The sequence below is a fragment of the Hakea prostrata genome, chromosome 1 (assembly GCF_041222555.1).
Source record: "Hakea prostrata isolate BN-2017 chromosome 1, UWA_Hpros_2, whole genome shotgun sequence".
In the NCBI taxonomy this organism is placed as follows: Eukaryota; Viridiplantae; Streptophyta; class Magnoliopsida; order Proteales; family Proteaceae; genus Hakea; species Hakea prostrata.
Window position 1 is genome coordinate 49,137,110 of NC_142600.1, and position 9,364 is coordinate 49,146,473.

The 9,364-nt window shown below is 38.3% G+C and overlaps 1 non-coding gene across 1 annotated transcript; it reads left to right on the forward strand.

Moving 5' to 3' along the window:
• Positions 1-2,825: 2,825 nt before the first annotated feature.
• Positions 2,826-2,932, forward strand: LOC149029081 (small nucleolar RNA R71). Its single transcript, XR_016171274.1, has one exon. It is a non-coding gene; the product is annotated as a small nucleolar RNA R71 (small nucleolar RNA).
• Positions 2,933-9,364: the final 6,432 nt, after the last annotated feature.

Genomic DNA, 9,364 nt, shown 5'->3' on the forward strand with positions numbered 1-9,364 from the left:
AAGCACTAGAACTAGGGTCTGTTCTGCTCTTCTTCTGAGGGGCCATTTCGAAGGGAATGCACAAGGTGGGCCCCTAACAACCAATATGGAATTCAAACAAAAACACTAACAAACTAAACAAAAACACTAACAAACTAAACAAAAACAAAAACAGTAGAAGATAAAAAAAACAACTAATCAACAGATGCTAAAACAGACCATATCAAACAAAAACATAAACACTATACAAGTAGAAAACAAAAAAAAAAAAAAAAAAAACAAATAACAAACAATTAACTACAACTAATCAGACAAATAGCAAGAACAAACAAATAACAAAAACAGAGGAGATGAGCATAGGGTAATGATGACCCAGAAATTCTGTGTTGGTGTGTGCGAGTGATGGTATCTCCAAAACAGCACCTAAAACAAATGAAAAACTTTGCATATACCCTAACGAAAACAGACACCAAGACAAGACATAAGAACAAACACATAACCCACAAACCACAAATTGAACATTCAACAAAAACACAAAGAAATCGAAAGTTCAAAAATATAGAATGAAAGAAAAGAAATGGGGAGAACACTTAGCTGATGTGGTGTAGGGAAGATGGAAGGTCGAAATACCACAAAAACTTGCCCGAAACCCAGTACAGCACCGGTAGTCCTCTGAGAAGTGATTCGAGGATGGAATGGGGGAAAAAGTTAGGGTTTTTGTGAAAGATGGGCTATCGGTGAAGAAAAAGATTGCTTTGGTGGGTGAATGTAGGTAAATGGAGGTGTGAAAGTCTTTGAAAAACAAAAAATGGAAGAGAAGAGGAGGATGAGTTGCAGTGGAGGAGACGATGGAGCTGTGAGAGTCGATGAAGTGAGGAGCTGAGTGTTTTGTTGGATTTCGGTTTGAAATGAGAGGTTTTATGGGTTTGGGTTGGTATTGGTTTAGAAGGGTTTAAAAAAAATGAAATTGGTTTGAATCAGTATGGGTTCAGCATGGTCTAATAGAAGTTTGAAGTGTATTTTTGATGGGTTGGTTGGGTTTGAGATGAAACCGGGTCGGGTGAGTGGTTTAATCGTTGTTGTAGCTTTGCTGCAGCTTTGCTATAGCAACGAACACAAAATGTAAGTTTCAACAGAGAATGTAATGTGTTAACGAACATGCAAGACCCGTAGCTGAGGATCAAAACTTTGTAGTAGCATTGTGGCCACATCGCTACTACAAAGATAGTGAAATTTGCTGGATATTGAAACATGCTCTGTTCAGCAGCTTTGATTTAATGATAAGTTTGGCAAAACACCCAATCACTCTCTTTTTGTTCCCCACACTCCCCGCACATCAAAATATACATGTTAGCAAATTATCTATCATTCATTTTTTTTATTTTTATTCTTATTCCCTGTTTATTCAACACCTAATGAACTAATAGCACACAATTAAACGAAAAATAATGAAATCTAAGTGACCTCCCTTCTTTTTAAGCCTCTTGAAGGTTGATTGAAGATTTGTCCCGCTCCAATGGTGCTCCCCAATAATGCTTGATCCACTGCATGCTCTAGTTCCCAAGGCCATTTAATGATTTCTTCTTGTGCACCTTCCATAATTGGACTCAAACTCCTCTGTTGCTTCATGTACCTGTTGCAACATTCCTCCAACCAAATTTTAAGCTTTAATACTGAAGGACTGATCCCGTTGATCTCTACTATATTCCATCCCATTGCTCTTCTACACTTCGTCAGCACGTCAAGTAGCATATCTTCTTGCTCCTTTGTTAGCAGTGCTGAAACAAAAACATGGAGTGTTTTGGCTGCATCCAAATGGGCATATTGAGAGTGTTTTGAAAGAGGTGTGAACTCTAACATAGGTGGCTCTTCAATTGATGGTTTAGGGGCTTTAGTTTCAAACTCGAGATAATACAAGAGACTCAAATCTACTCCCACTCAATGCCTTAGCTGGTCTTGCCTCTAACAAATCCATATATCTACTTGCTTCATCATCCACTTGTTCAATTTCTATTGCCAATGAAAGCTCTAGTGGGTTTTTAATACACTCTGCCTCCAACTCTTCGGAAACCAGCTCTTCAAGGACATCCACAACAAAGCACTCTTCTATTGCATCTGGAGATCTAGGATTTTCTGTAGCACATGGCAATGATCCTTGAGAGCGATTACTTAAAGCACTAGCCAGCTGTCCAACTTGATTCTCCAAATTTCTCAATGAAGATGCTTGACTTTGAATCATTGCATCATTCCTTGCCATATACTCCTTCAATAAAAGCTCTATTGATGAAGAGGGTTCCATAGGTTGAATGTTCACTTGCTGTTGAGCACTTGGATGCGGATGAGGTCGAGGCAGGATGGAAGATGGGCTTGCATTCTGTCCTTGAGCATTCCAAGAGTAGTTAGGGTGCTGCCTCCAACCAAGATTATAGGTGTTGGCATATGGGTTATTGGCATTGCTGAAATTACCATCATAGTAAGCTAATTCTGGGTTAGATGGACAGCTATCAAAGACCTGCTCCCCACCACAATATGTACACGAGATTGCTGTATGTTGTTGAGTTTGTACAGCTGTAGGAAAGTTTACGGATTTTAACACACTAGTTAGGGATGACACTTGTGAAGTTAAAGTTGTCACTGCATCTAACTCATAAATCCCTGCCACTCTCTTATTTGCAGCACCTCTCTCAGCTGGCCATTGGTAGTTGTTGTTGGCCATTCTCTCCAAGATCTCATAAGCTTCATTGTAAGACTTTGCCAATATAGCCCCATTTGCTGATGCATCCACTATGGATCGAGTTTGTCCACTTAAACCATAGTAGAAAGTCTCCATTTGAATCCAATGAGGAATACCATGGTGAGGACATTTACGCAAGAGCTCCTTAAATCTTTCCCATGCCTCATACAAAGATTCACCATCCAACTGTTGAAAACCAGTGATATCATTTCTGAACTTGGCATTCTTTGATGCAGGAAAGTACTTCATCAAGAACTTCTCTACTAAATCATTCCATGTGGCTACTGATTGTGGAGGTAAGGAGTTCAACCATGCTCTTGCTTTATCCCGCAATGAGTAAGGGAATAGCTTCAATCTCAAAGCTTCTTCAGTTGCTCCCGGTATCTTGAAAGAGTCACTTACTTCCATGAAGAGTCTAAGATGGAGATGAGGATCTTCCGTTGGCATCCCACCGAACTGTCCTATAGTCCAAGAAGCATTTGGAACATCACAGGCTTAAGTTCAAAATGTAATGCTTGAATTTCTGGCCTTACTATACTTGGATTCAGCTTCATGCAACCTTGGGACAGCATATCCTCTAATGGCCCTATCTCTATCATCACCCTCAGCTGCCATATTATTCTCATTATTATTCAATCCATTTCTCACTGCTTCAGCCATTGTTTGACCTGCTGCTAAACCTTGCTACTTCCTTCTTCTAGCTCGAAATGTCCTTTCGATTTCAAGGTCAAAGGGTATCAACTCTTGATCAGGCAGCAGACTCATACAAGGGTAGAAGCACCTGAGAATAAAAGGAAACTAATATCAAAGTAAAGAAATTTCAGTAGATAAAACAAAAACTTACTTCTACAATAATTATCAAAGACAAAATTCCCCGGCAACGGCGCCAAAAACTTGGTTCTCGTATCTCAAGATATTACGCAAGTATACATATCGCTATCAAGTAATAAATGATAAGTACAGTATCGATCCCACAGAGAAATATATCCTTAACTTTCAATGTAAAAGTAAAATTGATTTAAATGAAATTAACAAGGTTGATTGGTATTTGTCTAACTAATTAACCAAATGACAGGTAAAGAAAACTAAGGAACTAAGATGTAGATTAAGCAATGGAAGAAACTTAAATGAGTGACAAGTGTGTTAGGAATCAAGTTTCCCTTCCCCTGAATTTTATAACACAAATACTAAAACAATACTACAACCCCAAGATAAATTAAGAACTTGGAATGAATGGCAATATGGTATTTTCCAATACACATAAGCTAGCATCCTAAATCAACATCTGCATATTCCTATGAAGAATTGAATTAAGAATGCAATTTAAACCCAATCCAATCAATTGTAATGTGAGGTAATTGGGTATTCCTTCCCAACCTACTAATTAACACAACCTAATTAAAGATGATGCTAACTCACACAATTCAACAAACACCTAGACTTCATTAATTTTCCAATTAATGAAATCATAACATTCATTCAAGAACTGAAATTAGTCAATATAACATGCTGAAATCATTAACAATAAAGTGGATTGCAATAAAACTAAAGAACACATGATTAGTTACATATCAAAATTCTGGTTTAGGTACTACTATCATCCCAACACAGCTAAGATTTAGCCCATAACAGAATTCAAATGCATAAAACCAAGTATAGTTGACATGAGACTAGAAAATAAGAAGATAGAGTTATAAAAACAAGAATAAACTAAGGCTTCAATGCTTCCACATGAGCTCCAGCTTTCTTCTTCAGCAAATCAGCAACTCCAGCAGCTCCTTGCTTCCACAAGAGCTCCAGCATTCGTTCTCTACCTCCTTTCTCTCAGCCAAGTCTCTCTTCCACACCTTGGTCGAATTTTTCTCCTTTCTCCTCCTTGCCTCTCTTCTCTTTCTTCCATAAATGTCTTCAATCATTAGGTTAGATTCTGGCCATAGGATTAGAACTTTCCTCCTGAGATCAAGGGCTGAAAACCATCATGTATTTACAAGAATTTAGTCCACTTAAGTTAGCCCTTTTTGGTCAATTCCATTTGAATTGGATCTGAGAATATTCTGCTCCGTTGTTGTAGCAATGCAGCAACAACTCTACAACAAAGTTAGAGGACATGTTCTTCTATTATGAATCTTCACCTACATGTTCAAGAGAAAGAGAAACAGTCAAATTCATCCATAAAAAGAAGGGAAATTCATGCAATGGTGACAAAAATGAACTAAACAAAATGCAACATGTTAAGACTAAATAAGACAACACCTAATGAATACTATCACTAAAACAAAGACAAAATACTCCTAAATCAAGCCATCTCAAGTATAAAAGTTATAAATCTTAACTCTATTTCATACCCCCCCCCCCCCCCCCCCCACACCCCACCCCCCCCCCACCAACAAAAAAAAAAAAAAAAACCAAACAACAACAACAAACAAAAAAAAAAAAAAAAAAAAAAAAAAAAAACACACCCCACACACACACCAAACAAAGAGAAAAAAAGAAGAGGCCCCCCCCCCCCCTTTCTCAAAAAAAAACCCCCCCCCCCCCCCCCCCACCCCCACAACACAAACACTCCACCCACACAAACCCCCACACGCGTGTGTGTGAAAAAAAAAGCACCCCCCCCCCACCCCCCTAATCAAGCTGAATCATGGTCATCAAGTTTAGTTCATTGATCTAATATGTTGACCAAATGATTACCTCTCCACTAATTAGGAATCCAAATCTTTTTACAACCCCAAGAACTTGTTTCATACTCTTTTGAGCATTTGACCTCCCAAACTTATTCTTTATGAACTTTTTTTTTATTTTTTTTATTTTTTTTTTTTTTTTTTTTTGTTGTCATCTTGCCTTTTTACGCGAATATCGCTCAATTGTGATGAAGATACCCGGTTACTTAACAAGATCACAAACAAGAGTGCCTTGCATGCTCATATTTCGGGCCACTGTTGACGTAAAAAATACACATGGGTTACATGCATATTCCTGGTTACTAGGTTGCCCAAAACAGCGGAAAATTATTCTCTTTTTCTTTCTCTCTCTCTTTTTTTTTTATATTTTTATATTTTTTTATTTTTCATGCTCATATTTTAGGCCACTGTTGACGTAAATACACATGGGTTACATGCATATTCCTGGTTACTAGGCAACCCAAATCAGCGGAGCATTATTCTTTTGTGGAAGGGAAGGGGTCAAACCTCAATCAATATTCACAATGTACAAAGTTCTTGGAAACAGCCAAATGGGGATCCCTAATGTGTAAGTCTTGAAGTTCTCATTTAACCAATTCTAAAATCCTAAAACTCTCACATTGATCCAACTTTCCCCAGGTTCTCCAGAGCTTGAAATATCACTTGGTGCATCAATAATATGGCATCACGAGACATGAGTAAATGCGGACATCGAGATCATTATAGCAGAATTGTGCTAAGATTTCCAACAAAATCAGAGTAAGAGGCACTGACATTCACATTCCTTAACAACCATCCAAATTTCATGAAAAGCCAGATTAACTACACAAAACATCTACCCAAAACAGCTACTCTAAAACTGGACAGCAACAAAAGAAAGCAACCACAAAAGAAAGCTGACGAAAACTAAGCAACTAGGATCATCCATAATCATAAAGATCACATATGCAATTATTGGAAAATTGCAAAGCCTACCCCCAAACTAAAGAGGAGCAGTGTCCTCACAGCGAAAGAAAGGAAAAGAACGTAAGGGAATCAAAAGAAAACAAAGTAAAAGAAGGGAGAGAACTTCCCTGAATAAGCTAGGCCTCATCATCATCATCTAAGGAATGGAACTCATCATCAGCAGCAGCTGCAGCAGCTGCATCTTCATCCATTGAAGCACTAGAACTAGGGTCTGTTTTGCTCTTCTTCTGAGGGGCCATTTCGAAGGGAATGCACAAGGTGGGCCCCTAACAACCAATATGGAATTCAAACAAAAACACTAACAAACTAAACAAAAACACTAACAAACTAAACAAAAACAAAAACAGTAGAAGATAAAAAAAACAACTAATCAACAGATGCTAAAACAGACCATATCAAACAAAAACATAAACACTATACAAGTAGAAAACAAAAAAAAAAAGCAAACAAATAACAAACAATTAACTACAACTAATCAGACAAATAGCAAGAACAAACAAATAACAAAAACAGAGGAGATGAGCATAGGGTAATGATGACCCAGAAATTCTGTGTTGGTGTGTGCGAGTGATGGTATCTCCAAAACAGCACCTAAAACAAATGAAAAACTTTGCATATATCCTAACGAAAACAGACACCAAGACAGCATAAGAACAAACACATAACCCACAAACCACAAATTGAACATTCAACAAAAACACAGCAAATCAGAAAGTTCAAAAATATAGAATGAAAGAAAAGAAATGGGGAGAACAGTTAGCTGATGTGGTGTAGGGAAGATGGAAGGTCGAAATACCACAAAAACTTGCCCGAAAACCAATACAGCACCGGTAGTCCTCTGAGAAGTGATTCGAGGATGGAATGGGGGAAAAAGTTAGGGTTTTTGTGAAAGATGGGCTATCGGTGAAGAAAAAGATTGCTTTGGTGGGTGAATGTAGGTAAATGGAGGTGTGAAAGTCTTTGAAAAACAAAAAATGGAAGAGAAGAGGAGGATGAGTTGCAGTGGAGGAGACGATGGAGCTGTGAGAGTCGATGAAGTGAGCTGAGTGTTTTGTTGGATTTCGGTTTGAAATGAGAGGTTTTATGGGTTTGGGTTGGTATTGGTTTAGAAGGGTTTAAAAAAAAATGAAATTGGTTCGAATCAGTATGGGTTCAGCATGGTTTGATAGAAGTTTGAAGTGTATTTTTGATGGGTTGGTTGGGTTTGATATGAAACCGGGTCGGGTGAGTGGTTTAATCGTTGTTGTAGCTTTGCTGCAGCTTTGCTATAGCAACGAACACAAAATGTAAGTTTCAACAGAGAATGGAATGTGTTAACAGAACATGCAAGACCCGTAGCTGAGGATCAAAACTTTGTAATAGCATTGTGGCCACATCGCTACTACAAAGATAGTGAAATTTGCTAGATATTGAAACATGCTCTGTTCAACAGTTTGATTTAATGATAAGTTTGGCAAAACACCCAATCACTCTCTTTTTGTTCCCCACACTCCCTGCACATCAAAATATACATGTTAGCAAATTATCTATCATTCATTTTTTTTTATTTTTTTTTTATTTTTTATTCAACACCTAATGAACTAATAGCACACAATTAAACGAAAAATAATGAAATCTAAGTGACCTCCCTTCTTTTTAAGCCTCTTGAAGGTTGATTGAAGATTTGTCCCGCTCCAATGGTGCTCCCCAATAATGCTTAATCCACTGCATGCTCTAGTTCCCAAGGCCATTTAATGATTTCTTCTTGTGCACCTTCCATAATTGGATTCAAACTCCTCTGTTGCTTCATGTATCTGTTGCAACATTCCTCCAACAAAATTTTAAGCTTTAATACTGAAGGACTGATCCCGTTGATCTCTACTATATTCCATCCCATTGCTCTTCTACACTTCATCAACACTTCAAGTAGCATATCTTCTTGCTCCTTTGTTAGCAGTGATAAAACAAAAACATGGAGTGTTTTGGCTGCATCCAAATGGGCATATTGAGAGTGTTTTGAAAGAGGTGTGAACTCTAACATAGGTGGCTCTTCAATTGATGGTTTAGGGGCTTTAGTTTCAAGCTCAGATAATACAAGAGACTCAAATCTACTCCCACTCAATGCCTTAGCTGGTCTTGCCTCTAACAAATCCATATATCTACTTGCTTCATCATCCACTTGTTCAATTTCTATTGCCAATGAAAGCTCTACTGGGTTTTTAATACACTCTGCCTCCAACTCTTCGGAAACCGGCTCTTCAAGGACATCCACAACAAAGCACTCTTCTATTGCATCTAGAGATCTAGGATTTTCTGTAGCACATGGAAATGATCCTTGAGAGCGATTACTTAAAGCACTAGCCAGCTGTCCAACTTGATTCTCCAAATTTCTCAATGAAGATGCTTGACTTTGAATCATTGCATCATTCCTTGCCATATACTCCTTCAATAAAAGCTCTATTGATGAAGAGGGTTCCATAGGTTGAATGTTCACTTGCTGTTGAGCACTTGGAAGCGGATGTGGTCGAGGCAGGATGGAAGATGGGCTTGCATTCTGTCCTTGAGCATTCCAAGAGTAGTTAGGGTGCTGCCTCCAACCAAGATTATAGGTGTTGGCATATGGGTTATTGGCATTGCTGAAATTACCATCATAGTAAGCTAATTCTGGGTTAGATGGACAGCTATCAAAGACATGCTCCCCACCACAATATGTACACGAGATTGCTGTATGTTGTTGAGTTTGTACAGCTGTAGGCAAGTTTACGGATTTTAACACACTAGTTAGGGATGACACTTGTGAAGTTAAAGTTGTCACTACATCTAACTCATAAATCCCTGCCACTCTCTTATTTGCAGCACCTCTCTCAGCTGGCCATTGGTAGTGTTGTTGGCCATTCTCTCCAAGATCTCATAAGCTGCATTGTAAGACTTTGCCAATATAGCCCCATTTGCTGATGCATCCACTATGGATCGAGTTTGTCCACTTAAACCATAGTAGAAAGTCTCAATTTGAATCCAATGAGGA